Consider the following 16,290-nt stretch of genomic DNA (forward strand, 5'->3'; position numbering starts at 1 on the left):
AAAAATAAAACACTGGCTACTGATGTTCAGAGATGTTGTCCGTCCATCTGTCCATTGTCTATACTGCCTATCCTGTAGAGGTTGTGGCGGGGCTAATAGATAATGGAGTGATGATGAGGATTATGATCATGATAATGATACAGAATATGCTTTGAATTCCTTACATAAAGCTATACAGTGTTCTGAGCAGTCTGGATGGCACATAGCAGATGACAGGATGCTCACTGCAGCCATTCAGGTAAACAACAGGCTCTGGTTTATTTATTAGATATTCTGATTAACATGACAGAAACCAATATTCCGTTGCAGGCTTCACATGACCATAATATTGTTTATTTGGGATAAAGACACTGATCACAGGCACTGTTCACGAGGCTGCAAAAGCAAAAAAGTTTAAATATTTGTATGTGCCCGAATCCTAACCCTAGCTGTCGAAACATTTGGCTTCTACATTTATGCGCTTCCTGCATCAAGACAAGGGGTGTGCAAACTGCTTTTACTGAATCAAAGTGTCAGGATCTATTGTCCATCAATGCCACAAGGAAAGTTAAATTCAACAGTCTTCCTCCAAACACTTGCTATATGAGATTAAACTGGCACTCTCATGCATTGACATCATGAGGAAGAGTGACATATCCAGTCAGGAGAAGAACATTAGCATGCTGGTGGCTGCTATGGATCACAGCATTCTCAGTCGCTGATGAATTGCTTGGTGTCCCACTCTCACATCCTCTCCCTCCCAGATGGCCATTTTCTCAGAGGCTTAGCCTCTTCCTCCATTACCCCTCCCAAACACAGCATTATTTTGCTTCAAAATGCCTTCATCAAACTTTTAATTTGTATGGAAATAGACATTCTGTGTCCCAGGATAAAGGCTATATTTTGCAGAAAAGTAAAGAGAGGCAGAGGAATCAAATATTTCTAAAGTTAACTGACCGTATTTTGGTCCTGTGGGCCACTGAGCAAAATTGGAGAGTAGTAACTGAATATTAACTGAAAATCTAAGGTGTGTGGGGAAAGATTATGTATTTTTCTGTGGGGGATGTGCAAGATTGAATGTATCTGTAGAGCCAAGGACATCACCTGCCAATGCAAATTTAGTGCCTTTTTACTCCCCAGTGTCCTCCTCCCAAAATCCACTTTAATACAGATTGAAAGAAAAGGACTCACAACTTTTTCTGTGCAGAAGAATCAGCTCAGCTACACTTTTTTTGTGTGTAAATGGGCATTGCTATGACTATTCTAAAGACTAAAAGTTTTTCACTTTTTCCACTTGCCTCTCGCCCCACTCTCTCTCATGTACACAGACATTCTGAGGAGGTTATCAACCCAGATCACCACAACATAGTTTTATTCCCCAGAAGAAAGTCAGAGGGCCACAGATAAACTACTTTAATGTACAAATGGAGGCCCGTACATGTTTTTAAATGTGAAACTTTCTCGAAATCGTTTCAAGTCCTCTTATATAAAGGGTGTTCTGCTCACACCAGATAACAGAAAGATGTATTCATTATGTCTGCATACCCTTGGGTAGGATAATATAGAACTAGAGGTAAATGCCTTTCTTGTCTGGCTCATCCTGCTGTGAGGTGTGAGCTTTTGGAAAGAGCTATATTCCTACAATACTGGAGGGATGATACAAGAGAGAGCATGCACATTCAGGCATGCAAATTCTCATATGCACACCTATGCATCAACGCACACATCACACACACACACACATTCCCTGGCTTTGCGTGTGCATAAGCATTCTTGTTTTTATCTCTGGAGCAGCTTCCTTATTTGGGGAGAGCTACCAGGTCTCATAGTGAGCAGCTGAGCCAGAAAGCTGCTGTCTGAGCACTGAGGCGGAACAGTAATGTGAGATGAGGAGCTACTATGTCACCTGAAACAGGGACACACAGAGACAGAGGCAGTGTATCAGCAGCCTGTAGGGTCCTCCTAGACACGCACATTCTGCATGTGTATAATTCCCAACACAATTGCATATGCCGACACATGGTACACTAGGTGTTTTAAGACATATCTGATCATGTATTTAGTCTGTCAAATACTGAAAACCAGATACAGGCACACAGTGCAGCGTTATTCTCATGATCATTGGCTGTTTCTGTTGTCTGTCAAAACATGAGTTCTGTCAACGCTGTATTGACCATATTTCTATCCAGAAAAAGCTATTTCACGACAATTATCTTCATCATTTTATCAATAACTATCTATTCTCTCCATAATATAGCAGAAATGTCATAAAAACTCAGAACACGCCAATCCAGGAGAACACAGACAAAACAGACACTGAAACAAGCTGCATTCAAGCTAAAAGCTATCAATCAAAAGGCTCAGAAGATCAAAAGTTTGGAGCTAAGAGGAGATACAAAGTTGTTCAAGTTCTTCATTTTCATCAAAAGTGGTAGCTTAATAGTGTCAAACTATTTATTCAAAGTAAACTTGATTTCATAGTGTGTGGCAATAAAAACAAGGGCAAAGTTAGGAAAGGTAATGACTACAGCAGACACACACACACACACACAAAAAGAGAGAGAGAATTTAAAAGCAGAACACTCCTTCCATCCATTTTTATGTGAATTAATTTGAGTCTTCACAGCTTCCTGCTTGAAGGACAAAAGTTTTCCACCAGACCCAGCATGTTTTTTCATTAGCAGTTGGAACAAGGGGAAGTTGTAAAACCACTCTTCATTATAATGAAAGAGTATGGTTTTAAATCAAGATGACATTTTTCAGAACGTGATCCAGCTCAAATTTGTGCAAAGTACAGTGCACACATCCCCGAAAATGAGATTCGTGTTGCAGGAACAAACCTCAACTCAACAGTGCAAGTACAGTGTAATGCCTGAAATGGAACTGACATGACTGACGTTAGCAGCCGTGTACACTTTATCAGCATGAGGCCAATGATTAGAAAGCTAGTCCTACTGGATCAATATGCTCAGGCTCCATATAATTAACTTGGCCCTTACCTTTTTCCATCTAAAAGACCTACAGCAGTAATCACTGCCAGTGATGGCATGTTTTAGGACACTGTCAAAATGGATGTTAGCTTATGTTCTGTCACAAGCTCTATTTAATGATGACAACAAGCTCTCTGCTAAACATCATATAAAATCCAGACCCAGGCTGAGAGAGGTAGGTGGACAGGTTGGGATACAGTGATATTGACCTTTGTAGCATGACCTCCTGTGACAGATATAATTGGTTCTACACAGCCAGTCCCTGGCAGTCACCCGCTATAAATACAACATTGCCATTAAACAACTACCCCAAATTATTCTTAATTTACAATATATCAGCGTGATTATCCCTTCTACCATCCATCCACTCAAATTCTTACTGACAGTGTTTTAATTTGGCTCAGAAAAACTATCTTATGGTGTTCAATTTAAAATTATTTTGTTAAGCAAAGTCAATTAGTGCTATGGTAATGGCTTGGCCCCTTGCTACTTGCCTATTCTTCATGAAGGTGATTATTGGCCATGGGCCAGTGCTAAGCTTGTAGTTTATTTTCATAAGCCAAGAGAGGGGGAAAATTATGTACAACTAATAAAGACTCAAGGTGCGGCAGCAAAGCCAATAAACCTGGACAAGTAACTGCATTTGGATATGCAATCAAGTTTTACTAAAGTTCTGATGGATTTGCAGAGATATTATTCTAACTTTTCTGATGTAAGCACAACTGTCATGATTTATCTGTATTTCATGTTCCATACTTTTATTTTGACACACTTCTGCTGCACCACCTACACCAGAGTCCTGCATGGATCGTAGTATAACAAAAAGTACAAAACTAGTTCAGGGAGCTGGATACCAAAATATAAACCAAACCAGTGAAATAAATCAAAGTACTGCTGATCAGAAAAAGTCAGACAAAAATGAGACAATTCAAACAAAGTCAGGAACAAATGAGAGACAGGTACTGAAATTACAGGGCAGAGATGCAGGAGTGGTGAGCTGAGAAAACAGAGACAACAGGTGCAACAAGGCACCGAGACAAAATGAACCAGCAAGAAATGAAAGGAAAGGAAGGAGTATATATAGGCAAAAACCAGGCGATAATGAGCAACAGGTGGAAACAATGAATGGTGATTGTGAAACGGGGTAAAGCTGGGGCAGGTAAGGTGACACAAGACAGGAAACTGACCAAAATAAAAGCATCAAAAAGGAAGCAAGTCCACAAACCACAACAACATAAAAGTAAGTTTATAATGTTGAATTAAGGCCAATGAATAGCTAAAAAATCTCAAGATTAAAAAAAAAAGTATGTTCTTTTTTGACATGTTGGAAAGCTGTTTATTTACTTTTGTCATGGAGTTGCTTACTGTGACATTTTATGTAATGCTCATTAGAGTCAATTTTAAGTTTTAAAATGTGTGAAATTATGATTGCAACTTTCTTCGGTCTCCTAACAAAAGCATAATGACAGTAGGAGGTTATTTTGGGTATTTGACAATATAAAAAAAAAAAAAACTAGATGAGGACAGATTCATCACATCTTTTCTCTGGCCATCCATTATTTGGTCTGCTCTTTTGATCTCCACCACTGAAGCAATTATTGGTTCTTCTTTGCCCAGGGCTACATACGCCCTATGACAATGACAGTGAAAAAAATTCTCCTATTATAACATTCTCTGAGTTTAGTTTAGTTCATTTTCATCTAATTAATCCAAAACATACTGTAGAGTAAAGATAAGATTTCAGTCCAAATTGCTACATGTAAATGAAGACATTTGATATTTATTTTTTTTATTTGATAATTAGTCCAAATAGTCTTTTACTTTAACCATCAGCAATCCTTTTATGCCTTCTGTGCCCATCATAATTACTGCAGCGCTAGAGGCCGCCTAACAATAAAACCTACCTATGGTTCATAATAAACTGCTTGCAAAGATCATCTATATAGTCAATTTTTACTTTACCCACACTGACTGGATCACACAATACATACAGTATTGTGTAACTCAAAATACTACACTGAAGATCAAACCATTTTTGTTGTACTTCCATAAATCACTTTTATTCCCAGTGAAAGAATAATCATGTATAACCAAGTTAATTTAAAAACGCTCTGAGAGAAAAATTTCCACTTCATGGGAAAATAAATCAGGATTTATCAGACAAAATGCCCCTGCAAAATTAACACACATATTTCAGAAGAAAAGCTGGATGCCTTGTCACATGTTCTGACTTCACACTCCTCTGTCTTACAAACACACACACACCTCCTACTCCACGCATGAATGAGCAGGTGAATACGCTCTATCCCTAATTTACAGATGATTTCTCCCATTAATCTGCAGTCTGCAGATGTTGTTAAATTATTTTACTCTTCTGGCCTCCTGTTGTTGCAGCTGTTGGAGGCTGGGAAGGGGAACTTAATAGCTGTATGTGTGTGTGTGTGTGTGTGTGTGTGTGTTTATAAAGTGCATATGCAAGGGTTAGTGAACATATATTGTAGGTGTTTGCCTGTGCACATTATTTTGTGTGGATGTGTTTATATACATGGATGGTGTGCCAGTGTAGTGTGGTGTCAGAGTGAAGGTACAGGTGGAGCACAAAGTGATACCCGCACCGCAAGCAAAGCCAGATACATCTCTTTGAAGTGCAGCCACTAGCGGACGTGACCAGATTTCATCTGTTCCAAATTCAACAAACAACTATGTGGGAGTGTGTGCATGCACAGCTGTGCCATAGCGTGGACCAGGGTCATGTGATTTTGTCTGATGAGTTGCAACTGGACTTTCACTGTAACGCTGAGGACCTATGAATCTAAATGCAGGCTGCAGGGGTGGGGGGACTGGAGCTAGTCCTAGCTGGCGAGTGGCAGGGTCCACCCTGGACAGGTCACCAGTCTATCACAGGGCTGACACTTAGACAACCACACAGATGCACACTCACTCCTACAGGTAATGTAGAGTCACCTGTCAACCTAAGCTGCATGTCTTTGGACTGTGGGAGGAAGCTGGAGTAACCAGAGAGAACCCATGTAGGCACAGGGAGAACATGCAGACTATATTGATAACTCATTGTCTCTACTGATACAGTTCATGAGTTAGTTGGGTATTACTCATTAAAACCTATACTAATTAAGAGAATTAGAAGTCTTAGCAGTGGCAGAGACAGTGGCTGTTATTACAGACTCACTAATTGCTTCTGGTGAAGCCTCCTCATTACCTCCACAAACAGCCACAGAAAAGCCAGGCAAGGTGTGTGAGCAGGATTCAGAAAGAGAAAGGCGCTAATGGGTCAAGTTTCTTTTTATCATCATAATCAACACTGTGTGTTTGTAATCAAAAGGCACAGCATGGGTTCAGCCGAAGTATGTCAGGACATCCTCTGAATGTTCACTAATTAGAAACAGTGACTGACACAAGGAGAACAGCTTGAGGCTTCATCTCACAGCATGTGATGATTTCATTTATAGTGTGCTAATTTTACCTTAGCTTCCTTTCCGTGTATATGTCGAGTGTTTTTTTTTAACCTTGGCATTCTACAGTATATATCTGTGGCTTGACCGACCGCTTCACCATTCCTCTGACTGTGCTGTGTCAGTATTTAAACTAGCATGTAAAGCTGGCAGATTCTCTGCAGGGCAGGTGTACATCATTATTACACATCACTGAAACAAAAGAACATTAAATATACATCTTGTATTTTGTACGTTTATGCTTTTTCTAATGGATGTTCTATCTAAGTGAACACTATTTTTCATGCCTGTTCTAAAAGACACATGGAAAATTACTTTTTTACCTGAGTGACTTATGGAGTCTACAAACAAGGTACATGATGCAGGCCATTTAAGTCAGGTACAGTACAATTCACATGTAGGTCTGGTTTCAAATTGCTGAAGCAAGTAGAGGAATTTTGTTCACAGCTGGGAAACAACTGAATAAATAATGCGTCACAAGTTAAAAATAACAATGGTGATTATATGCATGTTCTGTGAAAGTTTATTTATTTAAATCAAAAGCAGAAAGACTTCACCTGAAAAAGAACGCAGATGCTTATGCTGCTGTCATACAGTGTGCCTCCATCAGGCGGTGTTTCACACCTATTGAACAGCCTGCTGTGGGGTTCATGCCTGAGGCGAATAAACGAAAACATGACAGAAACTCTATGAGCCAAAAGTGCTCAAAAACAGCCACAGTTTCCATGCCATCACAGCCCTCAGTGACAGTGTGTCTGTGGGTGGGTGTAACCTGGCAGTGATCTGGATGGTGGCACTGGCTAGTATATCATCTGAGCCCAGTGGAGCCAGAGAGCCCATATGCCCAGACTGAGGGGGAGCTGAGCCACGGAGCCCTGGTCCTGTGGTCAGCTGCTACAGCCAAACTGCCGGACCATATGGAGATGAATAATGTGTGTCTTTTGAAACACACTCTGGACTCCCATTGCAAGGTTCAGTGGCATGTTAACAAGAATTGATAACTTCTCTGTGAATTCTCCAGTTGCAAGACTGCAATTTCACTTCTGGACGCTGGTGCCATAGAAAAGCTGAACAGTATACTGTGTGGCACACATAAAAAGCCTCACTGAACTGAAATAAAATATTTTAAAGCTACTATCTTATAGTAGAAATTGTAGAAGAAACTGGGAGCCTTGTTTTACTCAAAACAAAACGTTGTATTGGTAGTATCAGAACTTTCAGGATCGATCTGCCAGTGCAGGCATCTCTGCTCCTGAGAAGCCAGTCTGAAAAGCAGCTCATTCTTGGTTAAATATCAGCTACCTTTTGGTCAATAAATCTCACATCGATTATAGGAATGGAATTTTCTATTTTTGCTGTTTAAAGATTACTTCAAAGTAAAATATCCATTAAAGTCTTATTTTTAGTGTATAACTGTATGAATGACATTAATATTTTTTCCAGGGAGGTCTTTCAACTTTATGGACATTTTGGAGGCCATAGTTTGAGCTGCCTTGTAACTGTTGAGAGGCATTTATCACACTGAATTTATCCTACTGTACATGAGGGTGAAAAAGGGGTAGGCCAAGTATTGTGAATGCCTAAATTGCAAAGCAGTGCAAACTACTGTACAGCCCCCAAAATGACCATAAAGTTGAAACCACCTAAACAAAATTGACCATTATACTTTCATGATGATATTATTATTGCCAGCCTGCATTTAGATTTATAGGTGAACCAAATACACTGCCAGTGGAGGGTATGTTTATGCTTATCAGTACTGTATAACTTGGGATGTACAGTATATGGGCACCTAAGGGATTATGCTTGAACAAAGCTACTCAATATAACATGTCAGACAATGTTGGACCTCAAGTGTTCCAAATGGCCAAACTGGAAGGTAGGGTGAAATGTTAACCATCATAGAGGGGGGGCTGCTAAATCATTTAAATATGGGGAACATGACGCACATTATCAGACAGTATTTTGCACTGCACTGTACACATGTAAAGTGACTAATAGCTGTGTCAAAAATGAAAAAAGAAAGCTTGAGTGAGCTCAGTAATGGCAGCTTGTGGTTAACTTACTTCTGAAATGAACAGGAAACTTCCCCCAGTCAGCCTTGTTCAGGACACCTTCAAGGTCATCTTCCTTTACACAACATAACACTAAGGTGCTTGAGGGTTTGCAGTAAAGACTGCAGTTTTGGAGCACAGCCAGGCCAAACCATCTGAAAAGTTCATTGGAAAAAGAACGTTACTTATGGCTTCTGCACTGTGACCTGTTTCGTAACTGTTGTTTTACCAAAAGGAAAAACAACAACAACAAAAAAAAACTGCAGATTTGATTGTTTTTCATTGTTATTCTGTGCAACAATGCACAACAATCATCTTTACAGTCAGGCTCAGGCTAGATGAACTGGTAATGGGCCACTTGATAATAAAGAGCAAGATGTGGCATGCTATGTGACTTTAATAAACTAAATAACCAAGATGCCTACTCTGCCAGTAAGTGAAGCTTTCCTGCACTGTGAAAACTGTCCATTCTGATCGAGATGCTCACCTTGGTGCAAGAGACTATGTTTGTATATATACATATATATATATAATGTACTGTATCTTAAAAATGACATTCTGATACTACTAAGAAATCAGAGTGAGACCAGGATATGAACACTGAGTAACATACATGGAGCAACTGAGGTTAAATACAAGCAGCACAACTGAGAAACACTGACAAAACCAGGCACCTGCTACCCTCACAATGACAGAAACAACATAACTGAATGTTTTGACCACTATAAAATGGGCCCTGTCACAGCTCAGAATACACAAAAATGGGAAGGCAGAAGTCCAAATGGGAGTCCAAATGCTTCAGTTAAAGCCAGCAGAAAAAAGTCAAGATTAACGTGTCACAACATTTCAATCACATTTAACTATTTCACAAAGTGCGAGTTAGATGGGAGAGAATTAAAGCAATTATTCATGATAGTACAAATAAAGCTAGCAGTATTTTGAATTATAGTACCATATTTATCTGGGAAAATAAACCAACCATATCTGCCATTTCCAGGGGTGATTGCGAGAATCCTATTTCAAACTCATAGCCTGTCAGTATTCTGCCCTTGGTGTAGCTGCATCTCATTATTGCACATTTTCTGACAAGTATTTCTGCAGACATGGACCATTTAAGATGGAAGTGTGGCTATACACGTGTCTGCAGACTCCCTTTAAAAATGAAGAAGAACAGGGTTGAACAGACTTTCAGAAATAAATAAAGTAACAGAATTTTATTAAAATCCATGCAAGAACATCCAGCTCCAAAGCCACAGTTCTGCAGTCATACAACTAATATGACCAGAGGCAAAGAGCAGGATGTTGAAGCAGTTTAATGTGAATTCTTGTTTGTCTCATTTTACATTTCTTTGCCAGCTACAGCTCAGGCTTCAGCAAATGTAATGAAAATACTTAGGTATCCATCACCGTCTCCTTTGCCGTCTCATTTTGACCTACTCAGGGTGTCATTTTGCAGTGCATAAACACTCTGGTATTCATAAATAATACCTTTCCCTGTAAAAAAAAAAGCAGACATGAGACTGGCTGACAGAAGCTGGCATTTTCAGTTGGCACCCTCTAAGTGTAGGTGTAGGTGTCCCAGCTGTTTCTCTGACACTATGCTTCTAGACTCCTGCAGCCATCCATTTGTCTGTCAGTCTCATGAACGAGTGTAAAAACTAAAAGCAATAAAAGCCCCCCTGCTGTAATCAGTGCTGTTTTCATCTTTTATAATTTTTCTCTGTTTTTGAGTCTATTTATCAAACACGTTGGCTCATGAATACCTGTGTGTTTATGTTTGCGGCCATGAAACATGATGCAATTATTTTCAATGAAAAATTGCTGGGATTTGGGCAAGCTTCTCTGTCTTCTGTTTTTCCTTATTGTTCACCACTAGAATTAAACATCCTAAAAATGCTATACTGTCCATCTCATTGGAGGAAAGGTAAACATCACTGGTCATGAATAAGGAGAGTTGTTACAGGGACATGAAGATTCATGGAAATCATCTTTCTAATGCTTCTCTTATCAGCTCATCTTTGCCAGATCTCTACAGTTTGCTCTTTACAAGACTGCTTTCAGTTTTACATTACCTTGGTCACAAGGTTGTGTCATCCATATGCATGTGTTGTTTGAGGACCATTAATAAGGTATGACACTCCTGTGTCTCCTATAAATCATTGTGTAGGCCAAGCTGTTATATTTGTGAAAATTTAAATCTATGAAAATTGGCAACGGTACTGATTTGGGTCATCTTTGTTGAATACTGCAGCAAACTTGCCAAAGTGGACAGGGTGAAAAGATTTAATTAACCTGGGGCAGTCCTTATTGCGCCACTGTTTGACGTGACACATCACAATGTAAAGACAGAGCATAGAAGAATTTTGATAATTAACTGAAAATAAAATAATTTGTTAGGATTTGCTGTTTTGCTCAGTTTTATACCACTGAATACCTTTCGGTTTGGGGCTTGTCACTTTGGGCTCTGGGACTTTGTAACAGGCATTTTTTGACACTTACCTACATAAACAATGAATGAATCAATAATATTTAAGTACTAAATATATTCTATATAGAACATAGGACAGGAAAATGTGTGCCCACCAGCAGCAGTTGTGTTTATAGGCTACCCACTAGAGTCCTGTTGTACTGCTGGTGTGACCTGATCTTGCTCATACTTGCCAGAAATGGCCGCCAAATGAAAGGCATATTCTGTATTCCAAAAGGTCATGTAGAAGTCTGAATGAGAGATATGAAAGGTCAGCGTGACTTAGATTAAAGTGACCTGTCTCCACCCCAGGAGAGCATTATTAAGACCAGGCCACAGACAGCTGCATGGCCTCAAGAGCCAGGGACTGGTCACTTATGGATGATGCGTTTAAGTGTGCATGCTCATGCATGCCATTGCTGATACCTTCATGATAGCCACAGAATGATGAATTAACACCACACAAATGAGGCCATGGTACATTTTTGAGCTTTGAATTCAATGGCACACTCAAGCGAATGTACTGTACAGCTCCTGACAAAGGGAACTAAGGAATAAAAGAACCTGTGCGGTCTTTTGTTTGAAAACCTGACTAGTGGTTTGGTAGTGGGAAGACAACATGAACCAAGAGGGGACAAAAATTATGTGCTCTTGCATAGCATGAACACCAGCATTGAGGAAGCACTGAAAGACATTTTGCGGTTATTCTGTTACTGCTAGTGTGGTACATGGCTTCTAGCTTGACTGTGCCAAGATGTGTCTCATCTTGGATGTTTAATGAAAAGAAGCACAGTGAAACAGCGATAAACCACAGGTCAGCATTTGACTTGAGCTAGTGATTAGCCTTAGATAGCAATGACCATAACATGAAAAAATTACAGTTCCATTAATATGCTAATGTGATTAGAGCTGGTATTAATGTTTGTTTGGACTTAAGTATATAATAGACTTTTAGGGACTATATGAAAAGTTCAGGAGGAAAAAACAACAGTTGACCTTACCCACTACTTCCTGGTAGAACGTGGATACCCCAGCCGAGCTCGACATGACCCATCAGTACCTGAGGGGATCAAGCCAGGTTTGGACACGCAAGTCAAACTTTAGGCTAGATGGTTGGAGCACTCAAATGTCTGCTTCGTTTAATAATAAGGGGAAAAAGACCATACAAACTCAATCGCACCAGGCTCAGGTCAGGTTCAGACATAAGCTTGTTGGTCCGGATTGGGTTTGGATGCCACACACTCAGGCACAGGTTGCATTTGGAAAGAAATATGGGGCCTGATTCATGCTCTACTTGTAAAAGCAAACCCGTAACTTCAAATTAATGGGCAATAAAACAATAAAGTAGTTAGTTAAAATATGTATTTATGAATTGATTTTTAACACAACCTTCATGAGCTTTCAAATTAAAAAGTAACAATATTGTTACATGTAATTAGTGTATAGCTCTTCTTTATTCTTATGCCTTACTAACACTAAAAAAACCTATTCTGCAAAGACTATTCTCCAAACAAAACCTATTTATTCTCATTAAATTGCAACAACTCTATCCACATCAGCTCAAGGTAAAGTATTGGCTCTTTTGTTTTTACAAAAATGAAACTACATGTCTAGATAGTATACTGTATACTATACAAACTATAGTATACTGGCTAAAGAGAACAGATGCATCCTGTCATGATCGATACATCAAATTAACAACCATCGATAACTGTGCAGGAAATTTTCTCCCCCATGCCATTACCATAATAGCCAGTTGCTGTATTATTGACAATGTTTCACAAGCTTTGTCACCATTTATGACTGACAGCGTCTTGCCTTGTGTGATCTTTCTAGCTGGGAACAGAGTGGACGGACAACAAAATGTTTTTCTTTGAATAATCTGGAACAGCATGCTTTGCAGTCATATTCATTCAGAAATCTTCTATGGTTATTGTGACACTTCTCCTTCCATGGCAAATGCAGTGAGCCATTTGAGGTTTCTTATCTACAGTCTTGTGTGCTCACATCCTGAGTCATTTAAATTAGCAATGAGCTAAATGCAGATGTCGATTTCCTGTCATCTCTGGGACATCGGGAGGTTGCTTCTAGTTTGCTCTGTGACTCCACAGATGCTTGCCTGTTTTCAAATGAAGCACTTGTATTTGCTTTTATATCATATGCATACAGTACATACTTTTACATCAATCATATGTATTACACAGCTGTGATCCTCCTGTTTGTAGTGTAAATATTGTAGTAATTATTTCAACTGTGGGGTGTTCAGGGCATGGAAAACATATTCACTCTATATATGCAGGGTACTGACTGACATATACTGTTTCAAATATGTGATCATATGATGAAAGCAAATAATGAAAAGGGCAAATAACTGCAATTTGCTTTTTTGTGTTTGAAAGCAGCATATTTTAAATATGCAAGAATACCACTTTAAACTTTCAATTATGTGTTCCTTAAGAATGGGAAACATTAGCTTCAAGCAGTTATATCAGTGCAATTTCACAAATAATATACGTCATGCATTCAGACACCTTTCTCTCAATGTGTTTTCCAATCCAAATGGAAAGGGTCTTCATTTGTGTCCTCATAGTATTGATGTGAGTGACTATTTGATTAGATCTGCCTTGTATCAAGGTATGGACACTTTGAAACTGAAGTGGCACATTTTCCAAAAAAATAAAAAATAAAATAAAAGTATACAGGTAAACCTGGCACTTTATCAGGATCAAGTAGTCTATTAGAGCTACTTCTTCTGTTTTGAACCTAATACTTATACTGCATGACCTTTCTGTGCAGTACGTCAATCATACAGTTTCATAACACTGTATTCGATGGGCCCAAACAGTGACTGCATGAGAATCTGGTTAATGCTGAGCAAGCTGAAAGTAACAGAAGTTAGAAGACAGAGAATGAGACAGTAAGCACAGAGAGTGAACTGGAGAACTGTGATGGAGAGCATTGAAAAATGGAGGAGGGAAAACAGGGGACAGAGTGATAATGGGCAGAGAGCTTTGCTATTGCAGATCAGGATGTAAATGTAAAAACAATTAAAATGCAGATCACAGGACAGGGAGGCTTTGGGAAATGAGGCATTTTGCCAAGACAAACTAATAAATTCTTTGTGCAATCCCACTGCAGTCTGCTGCCTCCCTGCAAAGCCGAGCAGCTTCTATGGGCTGATTACAGAGTTTGTCTATGGTGAGTGCTTAGACAGATAGTCCATTAGTCTACTTTAACATTAATCTCCATCAGTGCACTCCCGCCATCCTTCTCCTCCTCCCCTGATCCATTGTTCCTAAAATGAAACTACTCACAACATTTTAGTGGATTGATTAGAGCTCACTACTGCCATCTAACAAATTGAGGTTTGACCTAGTGATGATCCATCTCTGTTAACAGAAAATGAAGCCAAATATAAAACAGTCTCATAGTCTATCTCCTCCCTCATCCTGCCTTACTCTTTCATACCCCCCTATCTCTGCATTAGGCTCTCTCTGCCCATGAGTCCAATTACTGGCCTGTCACTTTGAATGACAAAACACAAGAAAAGTATTATCTTATTGATTTTTGCTATACAATCAAGAATTTGACAGTAAAACTGCTCATCCCACTGAGTTTTCTTGAAAAACACTGACTGCAAAGCACACCGTTAATACCACATTGTTCTCCCATCTCACTTCCGTTCTGTACTTTCCAGCTACTTGCAGCCACTCATGTTGTGCTCACAAGTTGAACGGTGGAAGTGCCAATGGTTTTCTTTTGTTCTCCACTCTGTGCTCCACCACCCTGGTCTTCATCCTGACATCACCATGGCTTAGTGACCTTCCAGCTTCAGAACAATATTTACATGTATTTGTAATTTGTAGGAAGAAAGCTATTCTTACATTATGATATTCACTCAAGAGATGTTGGTTTGAACAGGACACATGGAGACAGATGTAGACTTCTGGACATGGTTTCTAACATCACACTTAAGAGTGAGTTTAAGGATGTAATCACAATTCTTCAATCCAACTTCATACCAAAATTTTTATGCAGTTAAACACAGCTAGACAGCTATATGATCACACAACCTAAGGTGCAACCACAGTAGCCTGTCAGAGTTAACCTAGCTAAATTTTGGTGCTGTGGATGGTCCACTGACATAAACTGTATACGATGGACATGGCATCACTACTTGAAGTAGTACTTTGAATTTTTAAGTAAGTAAGTAAGTAAAGGTTTATTTATATAGCAACTTTCACAGATAAAATCACAAAGTGCTTCACAAAGTCAACAGTTAGTGTGGCTCATGTCCCATCCACTAACATGGAGGGGGCAAGATTTATGACCTCTACTGCAACCAACCACTAGGTGGAGATCACATCACAGTGGCTTCACTTCTGGGAGCTCTTTGCCTGTCTGTTGTTTTTACAGTCAATGTGATGGACTTACTGTTCTGTATTTTACTGAAAATTAAGAGCACAGACATCAACTGATCCCCACATACTAGGAAGTGAACGCCAAGAGCAAAGTGGTTTCTGCTTTTACAATGCAGTTAATAATATGATCCTAAAACAGCAGCCAACTGCAGTGACTAGGTAGAAAAACAAATGACTGCCTCGTGTTTAATTTCAACTGTCATTATACATCAGCTTCAGTGGTTAACACCAGCTTTGCATGTGTGGGCTCACACTCATTAGAAAGCTAAAATCGCCCGACTTGCCTCCCATCTGTGAACATAATGGTTTCTTTCCATATTTACATAACAGCACTGACCATCATTAGAGGCAGCAACACTGTCCACATACTGATCGCTGTGCTGTGAGGCATGTTGCATTGTGACCTGTCACGTGTAACAATAAAAAGAGGCAATCATCTCTGTAAACTATATTGCTGTGCCAAAATCTATTTTAGCCACTTAACCGACAGCTTTACCTGAAACCCTGAAGTCTGTTTTCTTTTCAGTTGAAACACTGGTACTCAATAAAACACTCAATTTTAATTTTGTTGTGATTTAGCCTCTGATTACACTCATCAACAAATCGCTCCTATGTTCAGTGAAGGACTGGACAACAAGAGGAATTCGAACAGTGCATAATCTTTTTCAAGACTCTTGAATTTTAACCACTTGAGAACTGCTCAACAGATTTATCCTCACTCAAGGGAACATGTTGGCCAGTCAAAAAGCCCTTCAAATTCGAAGATGAATTACCCTTTGTCCATGCCCTCTGGAATGATACATACAGTAGAGGTGCTGATCTGATCCTCCTCTCAGTGTATCATTGTCATCATTTGTCAGTGTCTGCCAAAACTTACAAATCACTGTGAAAAATAAATCCATCATTAAA

The 16,290-nt window shown here is 39.3% G+C and overlaps 1 long non-coding RNA gene across 2 annotated transcripts in view; it reads right to left on the reverse strand.

Annotated features, from left to right (window-relative positions):
- Positions 1-16,290, reverse strand: part of LOC109959983 (uncharacterized) — a 52,475-nt gene that overhangs the window by 25,313 nt on the left and 10,872 nt on the right. Inside the window, exons 2-3 of one of the 2 annotated variants that reach the window (XR_002274919.1) lie at positions 8,506-8,648; positions 6,997-7,093 (exon numbers count right to left, since the gene is read on the reverse strand). This is a non-coding gene — a long non-coding RNA (uncharacterized LOC109959983). The remainder of the gene's footprint in view (positions 1-6,996; positions 7,094-8,505; positions 8,649-16,290) is intronic. The other variant, XR_002274918.1, reaches the window with a different exon arrangement.

This window comes from Monopterus albus, unplaced genomic scaffold (genome assembly GCF_001952655.1).
Source record: "Monopterus albus unplaced genomic scaffold, M_albus_1.0 scaffold42.1, whole genome shotgun sequence".
Lineage (NCBI taxonomy): Eukaryota > Metazoa > Chordata > Actinopteri > Synbranchiformes > Synbranchidae > Monopterus > Monopterus albus.